This window comes from Akebia trifoliata, chromosome 1 (assembly GCF_017979445.1).
Source record: "Akebia trifoliata isolate Shusen 1 chromosome 1, ASM1797944v1, whole genome shotgun sequence".
Taxonomy (NCBI): Eukaryota; Viridiplantae; Streptophyta; class Magnoliopsida; order Ranunculales; family Lardizabalaceae; genus Akebia; species Akebia trifoliata.
This window is the reverse complement of record NC_141375.1, coordinates 14,012,198-14,025,523: the sequence shown is the minus strand read 5'-3', so window position 1 is coordinate 14,025,523 and position 13,326 is coordinate 14,012,198. Positions and strand designations below refer to the sequence as shown.

Here is a 13,326-nt window from a genome sequence, read left to right as displayed (position 1 = left end):
GATGGAAGTCAAATTGATGCATGGCCTTAGTAAAACGCTCAGACCATGCACGAGGAGACTGCTTCAAGCCATAAAGAGAACGACGAAGACGACAAATATGTGTAGGAGAAGTAGATGTAAGAAACCCAGGAGGTTGGACTATATAAACCTCTTCCTGAAGATCACCATTGAGAAACGTATTCTTGACATCTAACTGATAGAGAGGCCAGCTTCTGATAGCGGCAATAGAAAGAAGAACGCGAATGGTGGTCATTTTGGCAACTGGAGCAAAAGACTCCTGATAATCAATCCCATAAGTCTGAGCATAACCTTTGGCCACCAAACGGGCCTTATAACGAGCGATAGAACCATCCGGATTATGCTTAAGTGTGAAAACCCAGCGACAACCCACAGCTTTCCTTCTAGGAGGGAGAGGAACAAGTTCCCAAGTCTGAATCTTTTCAAAAGCCTTTAACTCATCAATCATAGCTATTCGCCACTTAGGATTGACAATAACATCTGCAACAGTTGTAGGAAGAGAAACATCGGAAACAGAGGCAAGAAAACTCCGATAGGAGGGTGAGAGTGTAGAATCAGACACATAATTAGAAATATGATAAGTACAATTGCGCTTACCCTTACGAGTGAAAATAGGACGATCATCACAAGGAACAGAAGGAGGCGAATCTGGAGGCAAGGAGACGAGCTGGTTTGACATAGAAGTGATGGTAGTATCGCATGGACGCCGAGAGTAAACCTGCAAAGGAGGGGGTGACGAATTGACAAGGAGTGGAGAGAGAGAAACTGGTAAGGGAAGAGGAAAGGAAAAATGGAGGGGATCATCTGATGAGTCTAGGGGAAACCACTTAGAGTGAGTGCTAACGGACCCATTGTAATATGGGGTATGCTTAAAGAAGGAAACATCCCGAGAAATGAAACGTCGTCGAGAAGAAGGGTGGTAACACCGGTAGCCTTTCTGGGTAGAGGAATAACCCAGAAAAATACATTTGACAGCCTTAGGGTCAAGTTTAGTACGGGTTTGGTCAAGAATTTGAACAAAACATACGCACCCAAACACAGGCGGAGAAAGGGAAAACAGGGGACGATCCTAAGTTGAGAAAGGGACGTGGCAAACTGAAGAACTCGAGAAGGGGTTTGATTAATAAGGTAAACAGCAGTAAGAACGACATCGGCCCAATAAGATTGTGGCACGTTCATACCAATAGAGATGACACGAGCTAACTCTAAAATATGACGATTTTTCCTTCTGAACGACCATTCTGTTGAGGAGTCTTAACATTGGACATTTGATGCTCAATGTCAGAATCTAAATAAAGTTTTAAGACCTCACTATAGGTGTACTCAGTACCATGATCAGAACAGAAAGTCTTGATGGTACGACCAAACTGGGTATGAACCATAGCAAGAAATTGTTTAAAGATTCCACAAACTTCACTCTTGTGTTTCATAAGATAGACCTAAGTGGTACGACTGTGGTCATCAATGAATAAGATAAAATAACGAAAATCGAGAGTGGATGGGACCGGGGAAGGACCTTACACATCAGAATGAACTAGGTCAAATATAGTAAGTGCAGTAGTATTCATACTAACAGGATAAGAAGAACGCACATGTTTAGCTAATTGGCACGTTTCACAAGAAAAATCAAGTAAATTGTTATTATTAAATAAAGTAGGGAACATGTGTTTCAAATATCCAAAAGAAATATGGCCTAAACGTGAGTGCCAACGCATTACAAGAGTCTTATTAGATTGACTACTACTACTAATCTGGGAAGCAGAATGGGTGCTAGGTAAAGCGGGTACGTCCAAAAAATACAGTCCATTCACTTCACGTCCAGTGCCAATCGTCCTCTTCAACCCTAGATCCTGAAAGACACAATGAGAGGGATAAAAAATTATACTGCAATTCAAATTTTTGTTTATGCTACTAACAGATATTAGATTAGTAGTGAGTTGAGGAACATGCAGTGTATTAGTCAAGGATAAAGAAGATGTAACAGGAAAATGACCTTGACCAGCTATAGAAGACAAATAACCATCAACAAGGCGAACCTTGCGATGACCAGAATAAACACTATAAGTTGTAAATAGAGAGGACGTACTGGCCATATTATCGGAGGCACCAGAATCAATGATCCATGGTGAGGAAGTGGTGAAAACACTGTGTGCAGATGCAGACGTACCTGAGTGAGCGAATGTAGAGACCGGCTGAGATGAAGTCTCCATCTGATTGAAGAATTTCTTGAACTTGTCAAGCTCAGCCTGGGATAGAGATACTAAATCTGATGAGGAAGTATTAACTGAGGGAGGTGCTGTATCAGTAGTCGACTGAGAAACTACATGAACTGAAGATCATTGAGACTGTTGACGTTGCTGATTAGGACGACCATGAAGTGCATAACATCGAGCCTTCACATGACCCAACTTTCCACAATGATCACACTTATGTCGTTGACGGGTAGGCATAGACCCACTGGGGGGTTGCGGAGAAGATAGATGAGTAAGCATAGCAGAGTGATCTCTTGAAGAATGAGGTAGGACAGCTGCGTGACGACTCTCATCAGCCAAGACATACGAATATGCGGTTGTAGGGATGGAAAATGATCCATACCCAATAAATGAACTCTCGCATACTTAAACTCATCCCGCAGACCAACTAGAAATTGAAAAACCCGATTCTTATCCAGAATCGATGAATATAATGTCTCATCAAGAGGGTCCTTCTAGGCATAGGACGAGGAATAGAAGGTCAGCTCTTCCCACCAAGCACGTAGCTGTGATATGTAGGTGGTAACTGAGGAGTTGCCTTGTGAAAGACGAGAAATCTCACGTTCGAAGTTGAAAATTCTGACGTTGTTCTGACTTTGCGAGTAAATGCTCTTTGCGGAATCCCATATCTGTTTTGCTGTCAAGGAGAATATAAAACCAGCTGCAATGTGTGGTTGCATAGAAGTGACCAGCCAAGAACGGACCATAGAATCATTAGCAAACCAATGTGAGTAAGAACTGTTTGTCTGTGCAGGTTGTTTGTCCGCCCCTGTGAGGTAACCAATCTTCCCTTTTCCACCAATGAACATTTCAACTGACCGTGCCCAAAGGAGATAATTCGGACCATCTAATTTTACTGTAGTAATTTGAATACCTGGAAAGTCGGTTGAGTGAAAAGGAGGACCACTCGATCCATTACTATTACCAGTGATCGAGGAAGAAGATGTCTTAGAGGCCATCAAATAATCCGAGTACTTTGGTTGGACGAGAGTTCAAGTAAAAAATGAGGACATGGCTCCCTAGGATAAAGTGACCGCAGTACCCTAAAGGTAACAATACACGATCAAAAGAGCCGTGAGAGCTGATTAAATACTATTGTGGGTTATCCGAGCAATCATTCTCGCAAGCGTAGAGACTCAAGGAGTAATATTGCTGTTAGAACGGCCCCAAACACACCTTGCTGTAATCACTGGCCTCCGTAGGTATTCAAAACACCTGCTGCCACTCTCATATAAACACCAAAACTTATAACAGCCAATTTGCTGTGTCGTATAGGGTAGGGCAGTCACCTACTGATGTTAGCTGTTGAAAACTAGTCTCCTGCTGTGATAAAAACTAAGTAGATAGTTACCCACTACTATAGCACAAGACAGAGCATCGCTTGTTGTGATCGAAACAACCCAGATATCACCTACTAGAGACGTACAAGGCAGAGCAGCCACCTAATGGTGTCGCCTGCTCTAGATCAATCACCTACTATAATTGCAAGGCTCAAACAGCCACCTATTAGCGTCGTACGAGGCAAAGCAGCCACCCACTGTGGTCGCAGGAGTTAGAGAGAACTCTTTTGGGTGTCGCAAGGCTTAAACAAGGCTTACTTTAGGTGTCGTAAATCTGAAATAGCATTACTGCTGTGTATACAGCCTGATTGCAGGCTATGAACATGAGTTAACTTCCTATCGCATGATGCGATTAGGATGTATTGTGATGGAGAACCCCTGTAGGGGTGATATGAATTAAAAAAACGAGAAGTTTAGGTGTTGTTTTAACAATGAATTGATCGATGAAGTTTGTTGCAGAAGAAGTTCGATGGAGGGAGAGAAGGAGGCTCTGATACCAAGTGAAAATTGAGAGAAATACTTAATCATTAATAATTAGCCCTAATTAGGCTTTTAAATGTTACATAATCTAAAAATAGAGGAAAAGACTAAAAAGGACACTACTTATTTTAACAATTTCACTGTGAGTTCCTTCGCTTCAGGTATGGCCATCCCTACCAACTCTATTGTACAATTCCCTTTTAAGTCATTTGGGGTTCAAAAGCTCCCTCAAAAGTTCATTTTCTTACTTGGGTCGCATGTCATAATAGATTAACTACTCTTGATTTCCTTATCAAACGAGGCTTTGTGACCATGAATTGTTGCTTCTTTTGTTATTCAAATAGAGAATCTGTTGCCATATCTTGATTCATTGTGATTTCTCTCATCTCATTTGGTCTCACTTTTTCCAACTTTTTAAAGCATATTGGGTCAACCCAAAGTTGACTTTTCGCCATGTTTCAAGGTTGGGATTCTACCTTGTTTTCGGGGAGAAAGAAAATCCTTTGGAAATTGCTTCCTTTTGCAATGACCTGGGGGCTTTGGTTGGAAAGAAATAAGAGGATATTCAAAGGGATTGCTCTTTCTTTTAGAGATATTGTGCTCGATGTGTTAGGGCTGTTTTTTTTTTGGTGTGAACTTTACCCCGATTGCAAAGGGGTTTTCTTCGAGGAATTTTCTATCTATGGGATTCCTTGTGTAATAGTTGAGCCCTTGTTTGTGGATTGGTCATCTCGACCGATCGTCGTACTTTTCCTCCTTTAACGAACTTTTAATTATAAAAAAAAAGGAATGTTATCTTGAACTCACTCCAAAACGGCCTCACACCACCCCATTAATGAGAATATCAAAGTTCCAATATTAATTTTATTTATCATTCCATAAATTACAGCAGTAAGCAAGTATTTATAATGTTCTTTAGACTCTAAATCTAATCTCAACCATCCAACTAATATAATAAGATCCAATGGTTGTAAACAAAACTTAAAACAACTTAAATAAAATAAAATCATAAATACCATCTATGTTCTAATCCCGTAACTTTATTTCCCATGAATTTTCAGCCTATGAAAAGTCATTAAAAAATCATTATAAGTTACCAAACTGCCCCTAAACATCTATACTAACGTCATAGGCTAATAAAACATGAAAATAACACCAAATACTCATCCTAAACACTAAATTAGGCTCTCTTAAACATAAACTGAAAAAAAAAACATGAAATATGATGACTCAATGAGAAGTATCCATCAAATGGTGTTTGTCCATAAATTTCATGTCCACGTTCTGTCTATCCTAGACTCTGAATGTCTTTTCCTCTCGGTTGAGAAGAGCTTGCCTTCGGTGAGATAAAATTATGTGGTACCTCTCCAATATATCTGGATCAATCTATTGTAATTTGTTTTTGTAATCCATGTGCTATCCGAATTCGGTCTGTTTCTCTACTTGACAAGGTATTTTTGATAACCTCCATGTCTGGTGGAGACAACTTGGTGATCCAAGATATTATTTATTTTTTCGCTCATGCGAGGTAAAATAACTACTGAAGGTAAAGGTTGTGAAAATTGGGATGGTATGTATTTTGGATCAAGTGAGGCTCAAGGGCTAAATCAATGGTACGTCTAGCTTGATCAGGTGAAATTGGGATTGTTTGTGTAGGATCAAAGGTATGGCTCGGGTGAGGATTACTAGGTAAAGTTGTTGGGCCATGAAAAAGAACCAAGTCCTCCACATCGAAGGTCTGACTAATCCCCATGTCTGTCGGAAGATCAAATTGAGACCAAGTCATTTGAGTATTTTGAATGGGCCAACATTGTAGGCATGTAACTTCTTCACAACTCCTTGTGGGATTTGCTCAGGCTTTATGCGAACAATTACTGAATCACCTACTTGAAATTTTTTATACCTACGATGTGCATCAACAAATAATTTATATTGTGCATTGCTCATCGTAATTTTTTTTGATCTTATTCATGAGTGTGACGTGCAAATGACTCTGCTGACTCAGAAGGCCTATGTGATACTGTCATGGATATAAGATCTACAGGGTTCCTAGGTTTATAACCATGTGCTACTTCAAATGGACTCGTGCCTGTGGTCCTATTAGTGGAATTATTTTATGCAAACTCAACTATGGACAATAATGAATCCCATGATCTAACATGTTCTCCTACTAAACACTTCAATAATTTCCTAGACTCCTATTGACAACCTCAGTTTTACCATCCGTTTGTGGGTGGTATGCCGATGAAAATTGGAGCCTGATGCTCATCATGTGCCACAATGTCTTCTAAAACTAACTCATGAATCTAACATCTCGGTCAGAAACTATGGTCTTAGGCAACCCATGTAAACGAACTACCTCCTCAAAGAAAATCCTTGCCATGTTAGACGCATCGGAGGTCTTAGAACAAGCAATGAAGTGGGCCATTTTCGAGAAACGGTCCACTACCACAAATATTGAATTGTGCTTCCAAATAGTCTTTGGGAGGCCTAACATGAAATCCATGCTGATGTCTTGCCACAGCGAATGTGGCATTAGCAAAGGAGTATACACACCCATGTTTTGTCTTACATTGCGCAATAATCTCATGGTGCAAGACGATGAGGGAAAAAGGGGAAATTTGGGGTTAGGAAATTTTGTTTAGGATTGGGTTAAGGATTTGGGTAAACCTAAAAGTAAAATAATTTAATTATGACCTTTTACAAGTATGACCACAATCCCAATAGGAAGGAAGTGATTAATGATTAAGGGTTAAGGGTTAAGATTTGGAAAAAAGATTAATGAAATAAGGGTTAAAGAAAATGGGGAAGGATTAATGGTAAAATAAAATGGGTTTTAAGAGATCAAGAATTTAAGAATTCAAGAATCAAGAATAACAAGGTGTAAAAGAAAATCAAGAAAAGATGATTCTTGATGGATTCAAGAATTCAAGATTTCAAGAAAAAAAAAACAAAAGAATAAAAAAGATTAGAAGAAAATAATATTATATTGGACTTACTCCAAAATGGTCTCACACCACATCTATTGTTGGGAAGATCAAGCTTAAGCTTTCTTTTTATTCATCATTCTTTTTTTAATAAAAACAAACCCTAATACAATCTATATAAAGAAAATAAATCTAAGAGTCCTAATAAAATTAAAACACCAAACAAATAACTTTATTTTCATAACTTTATCTCATAATTATCTCATAATTTTTCAACCCTAATAAACTTAAATAAAGGACAAACTAAAATTACTAAACTACCCATAAATATTGTACTAAGATCATAGGCCAATAAAGCATAAAAATAAGTCCCAAAAACATAAAATTAAGTCACAAAACATAAATCTAAATAAAAACTAAAATCTCGAAAATTTGATGTCCCCATCAATTTCTCCTCGGTTGGGAAGATTTCGCCATTGGCGAAATAAAATAATGGTAATTCCCCAACAAATGAAGTTTTTGTAGTCCATGTGGAATATGATCCTGGCTTGCTTCTCGATCAATGAATCCTAGGGTCGGGTCTTTCACTTTAATTCATCACAACTTTGAGTCTTCAATCAACCTCTTCCTAGATGTTGACATTATCGAACCAAATTTGAACTCTCATTTTTTGACAAGAATCATAGCTGGCATAACTCAATGATTTATTCAAAACATTATCTACCTTTTCTTTTTCATGGCATAAAATCGGTGTTAAGATCAAAGGATGTAATAGCTCCACAATTTCCTGTGTCAATTGTTTAGATTATTTAGACTTGGATTCTTTTTCAAGAACCAATAATGATGTTTCACACTCGTCAATCTCACTCTCGCTTAAATCAGGCTCATAGATTTCTTCCTCGATTTCTTCATTACTCGCCTTGAGTTTAGGTGCGTGGACTTTCATCACATTTGCTTTATTATCCCTATTTGAGAACTCTGATCTAAAGTGTCTAAAATGATTGCACTTGGAGCACAAGTTTTGTTTTCTAAGCTCATACCATGGATCACTTAATTGCCTGTGCTCTTTGATTTCCTTTATAATTTGGTCATAAACAATAAGAAAATATGCTCAAGAGTAGCGCGTTCGACATAGTTCTGACAACATATTTTCAGCTCTTCTGAGAATGTCTCTATTGAGTTCATTTCCCTTCAACACGATCTGTTACTTTGTTGTCTTAACATATTTTTTTCCCAATTACGACAATTTCAATAGGAAGATGAAACAAGTTAAAGAATGGTTGAAGGTATTTACTTATTGCCCCTAAATATTATACTAAGACCATGGGCTAATAAAACATCAAAATACGCAAAAAAAAAACATAAAATTGAAGTCCTAAAACAGAAATCTAAATGAAAACTAAAATTTTAGAGATTTGATGTCCCCATCATCTTAGCTACATCTCACTTGAGACTTGGCCAAGAGAATCGATTCTCAACAATAACAATAGTTTTGTCCCGGCCAAAATGACCGGCTACTCCACATGCATAGATTTCCCAAACTAGAAAGTCTCGTAAGGATGTGTGGGGAACACAATACCTCGGAACAAAAATCCATCTTGTAAGACAAACTCCCTCATAGTCACAAATTCGGAGCACGAGTTTAAAATGGCAAGGGAAAACTTAAAAAAAAAAACGTTGAAAACGAAAAAAAAGCGAGGAAAATAAAAGATAAAAAATATATATTACATGTTATGAAAAATATATATCTAATGTAAATTCATAAACTCAAGTTATTATCATCAAATCCCATATTTTTACATTTATGAATCATCAAATTCACTTATATATCAAATCACACATTAAAAACAATGAAAGTGTTTAATATTTTATTTCCTGTGAAAAAACGGAAAAAGGGAATAAAATGATGATTTTTGTTACAAATGAAAAATCACATTTTTTAATTGTCAGAGATGCAAGACGTATTTTTTTCCTAAAAAAACGTTGTTTTTTGTTACTATGTCTATTACTCCTTATCTGATCTCCTAAGATTGACGCATATAAGTACTCCCTCAAATCCGGACACGTGGGATAATCATCTCTAATTTGTTCAAACTCAGTTACTTTTACATTCATGGAATGTAGTAGTGCAACCTTGCGGTTCAGTGCATTCGCAGGTGTTGTAGGGTAAAAAGGTGACTCGTCATATTTTGTATGTATTTAGGGTGGATTTGTAATTTTGAGGTTGATTTGTAATTTTAATAGAAATTATTGGGGTAATTTGTAAGATTTGGGAGTAAAGATGGCATTTGTAATTTTCTCATTATTTTGTAAAGAAGGGGGTTCATGTAATTTGAAAAATGAGGGAGTTAATTATAATTTCTAAATACTTTAATTCTTTAAATAGAGGAGAAAGTTTTAGAAAAGAGGGTGGAACTTGAGTTGCTAGGGATTTTCGATTTTGAAAGAGGAGTTCCCTCACCATGAGAGAGAACTCCAATTGATGGAGAAACTTCAAAATCTGTAAATGTTTTTTCACTTTCTTTTTATTGTCCTAATTATTGTTCTCAAAGTTCCAATTTTCTTAGTTTTCTTGCAATTTCTTCTTATTTTTTTTTGTTATTCAAATAAAACTTGATCTAACCACTTCATTATGTTGAGATTGGATCCTTGATCCATTATCTTCATGATGGGAACAAGAGGATGAACTTAAGCTCATTGTTTCCCTCAATCTGCCCCAAATCGATTTGTTGCCTCGAAATGTCCCGAATCGGATTGAAATTTTGGAGGGAGAACAACATGTTTATTATCAATTCCCGCCTTGTGCTTAAGTACAAATGTGTACTCTTGAAGAAACTCAACTTACTTTACATGTCTTGAGTTTAATTTCTTCTAGAAGTTGAGGTATCTCAAAGCCTTGTGATTTGAGAACAAAATGAACTCTTGTGGCTATAGATACTGTCTCCAATATCTCAAGGATTGGACTACTGCATAGAATTCTTTGTCATAGGTGGAGTATTATTGTTTTGCATCATTTAGTTCTCGCTAAAGTATGCAATTGAGTGATTTTCCTAGGTCATTACTCCACCAATACTTACCATTGAAGCATCACAGGCTACTTGAAAGACTTTTGAAAAGTCGAGGAGCCGCATGATAGTAGCTTCAGTCATCCTTGACTTGATCTCCTTAAATGCCTTGGTTGCGGCATTCGTCTATTTGAATTCCCCTTTGCGTATGCAATCTGAAATGAGGGACATAATGGAACTGAATCCTTTGATGAACCGCCAATAAAATGTAGTTAGACCATGAAAGCTATGAATCTCATGAATGTTTTGTGGTTCATGCCATTCCACTATGGCTTTGAATTTCTCGGGATCTGCAAACATCCCGTCAGAGGAAACTATGAAACCTAAGAAGATGACTTGATTGGACATGAATGAACAATTTTTGCGGTTAACATAGAGTTGTTCTTTCCTAAGAACACTGCAGACTTGTCTCAAATGGTCTAGGTGTTGTTCCTGAGAGTGGCTGTAAATCAAAGTAAACCACTAGGAACTTACTCACAAAAGGCCTCAACACCTATGTCATAACTCTCATAAAGGTGTTCAGGGCTTTAGTTAACCCAAAGGGCATGACTAGCCACTCGTACAAACCATCCTTCGTTTTGAATGCAGTTTTCCACTCATCCCCTAGGCGGATGCGAAATTGATTGTAGCCACTTTTAAGATTTATGTTCGAAAAGATAGTAACACCTACCATCATGTCCAACATATCGTCAAGCCTTGAGTTTGGAAACCTATACTTGATAGTGATCTTGTTAATTGCTCTACTATCCACACGCATTAGCCAATAACCATCCTTTTTAAGTGTGAGGATGGCACGCACAACATTGTTATCAGTGCCAGTTATTTTTATTTAGTTCCTTTGATTTATGTTTATCTATGTTCATGTCCTTTTCTGTCTTTTCCTATTTATCATGTAACTTTTAAATATGTTAGAAGAAGAAATAAACAATATACTTTTCTAGAATTTCTTCTTCTCTTCTTTTTCTCCATCAACCCTAGATCGATTTCTACATGATATTAGAGCTTTGGTGACGATGGAGAAGATTGAAGGGAGTTCCACAACACCTAGGAGTTCGATCGATACTTTTCTGCAGCCCTAGGGCTGTCACAAGCCACCTAGCAGCCCTAAGGCTGTCGCCAGCCACCCAACAGCCATTTGGGGCTGTCACCAGCCATCCAGCAGCCTCCTAGGTGCTGCTGCACATCAGCAGCCACTCTCCTAGGGCTGTTGCTCCAGTCCAGCCACCTCTAGGGGCTGTTGCACATCACCCAACAACCTCCTAGGTGCTGCTGCACATCAAAAACCACCTTCCAAGGGCTGTCGCACCACTCCAGCAACCTCTAGGGGCTGTCGCACATCATCCAGCCACTTCTAGGACTGCCTCCAGTCACCTAGGGTTGCTCCAAGTCACCTAGGGGTTTTGTAGATCTCCATCGGGTAACTCTTCACACTTGATTTGCTATTACAGACTATTTTACGGTTGTAATAGCCTTCAAGGTGAGTCAGAATTTTTTGTTAATGTGGACATAGACTCAAATCTTATGTCGTACTTGGTTCGTTAGTGTTTCCGTGTAATCTCTCGTGTGATATGGAATTTTTGTGAATAGTTTCTTTTTTTTCGAAGTCATGTCAGAAGTAACATCAGGAAAGTCTACCAATGGAGGGTTTGGATCCTCGGAAGTCAGAGATGAAAATCCAAACCTCCAAATCACCACAGTCAAATTCGATAGCACAAACTAGACCTGGAGTGGGCATAATCTATGAAACTAGCTATCCATGGAAGATGGAAGGTGGGCTATTTGAATGGGAAAGAGAGACAATCTAATATCTCAAATCCTAAGTATGAATAATGGGATGCTGAGAATGTTTTGGTTATGCCTTGATTGTTGCATTGACTCGTATTAATAGAGGATATCTTTTCTTGAAGACCATACAACAAATTTGAGAATCTGTGACTCAAACTTATTCTTAGGCTTAGAATAGTACTATAATCTATCAGTTGGAACAAAATATATCACATCTCAAACAAGGGGAGAAGACATTGTCCAGTTACTTTTTTGAATTGCGTAGCATGTGGGAAGAGCTCGATCACTATTTACCCTTCAATTAGGATCAAAGTTCTATTTATGTCGGTTATGAGTTTCTGAAATTTTGTAATAAAAATGGCGTGCATGAGTGACATCCTTGTGTTCTTAGTGCTGATTGAAGCCTCTCAAGTGTTTAATCGTGTTTGAACCTTTTTGGGTGTTTACTTATGACCAACCTTTTTAGGTTTATGCTCATGTATCATCCCTTGAGTTCAAGATATTTTGTAAATTCATTCAAAACCTGTTGGGTGTGCATTCATACGTCATCCTTGTTATTCAAGATGTTTTCATAATATGACTGAGTCTTTTCATGCGTTTAATACGAAACCACAATTTTGCATTTCATGTACAAGCCTCAAGTTTTGGGACTTCTTGATCTTGTATTTGACTGTTTCACATACTGATTTGGCATTGACTTAGTGCAATTCAATACTCAAATAGTAAGGGATGTTTCTTGAATATAATTTTTGGGTTAGATATATGCTAGGCTACTCCCATGAGTTTCACTTAATATCGACTCGGGCATCATGGTCTGTATGGAATAGCTTCAAATATCAATTTATTGGCGCAACTCTTGAATTTGACTGTTACATGGGTCCATTTATCATGTGGCATAGTTCGACACTATTGGTTCATAGTCTTATCAATTGAATAGTTCAAACTATCTTGGGTCCATTTTATCAAAAGATGTAGTGGTCCATATGGAAAATGGGCCCTAACTCGGATCTTGATAATGATCTCATATTTAGTTGGTGTCGATTCCATTTTCTTGACAATTAGGTAGTAGTCTGAGGGATGAAAATACTTACTCAAATAACTCCATTGAGTTTCTTACCTGACTCGATGCATTTTCGATCTGGCTTAATTGACCTACTAGGTTTACTCGGCTAATAAGTTCTTACTAATATTGGAATAAAAAACTTGAATGTGGTGCAATGAATAAAAAAATGCCTATTCCATGAAGCATGGGATAACAATCTTAAGGGTGTGTTTGATAGCACATGGAAAATAGGGTGGAAAATTTCCATGGAAAATATCATTTTTCATGTGTTTGATTTGTTTTTGGAATGGAAAATGGTTTTACACCCTCTAAAAAATCCAGCAAAAAATGGATTTTATTTTCCCACCTATATCCATGAGTACAAATGCAAAAATGAAATCTACTTCTAAATCAAAA

The 13,326-nt window shown here is 37.7% G+C and overlaps 1 protein-coding gene across 2 annotated transcripts in view; it reads left to right on the top strand.

The window, feature by feature from the left end:
* LOC147410749 (3'-5' exonuclease domain-containing protein / K homology domain-containing protein / KH domain-containing protein) overlaps positions 1 to 13,326 on the top strand; it is a 56,087-nt gene that overhangs the window by 21,569 nt on the left and 21,192 nt on the right. The window lies entirely within an intron of this gene.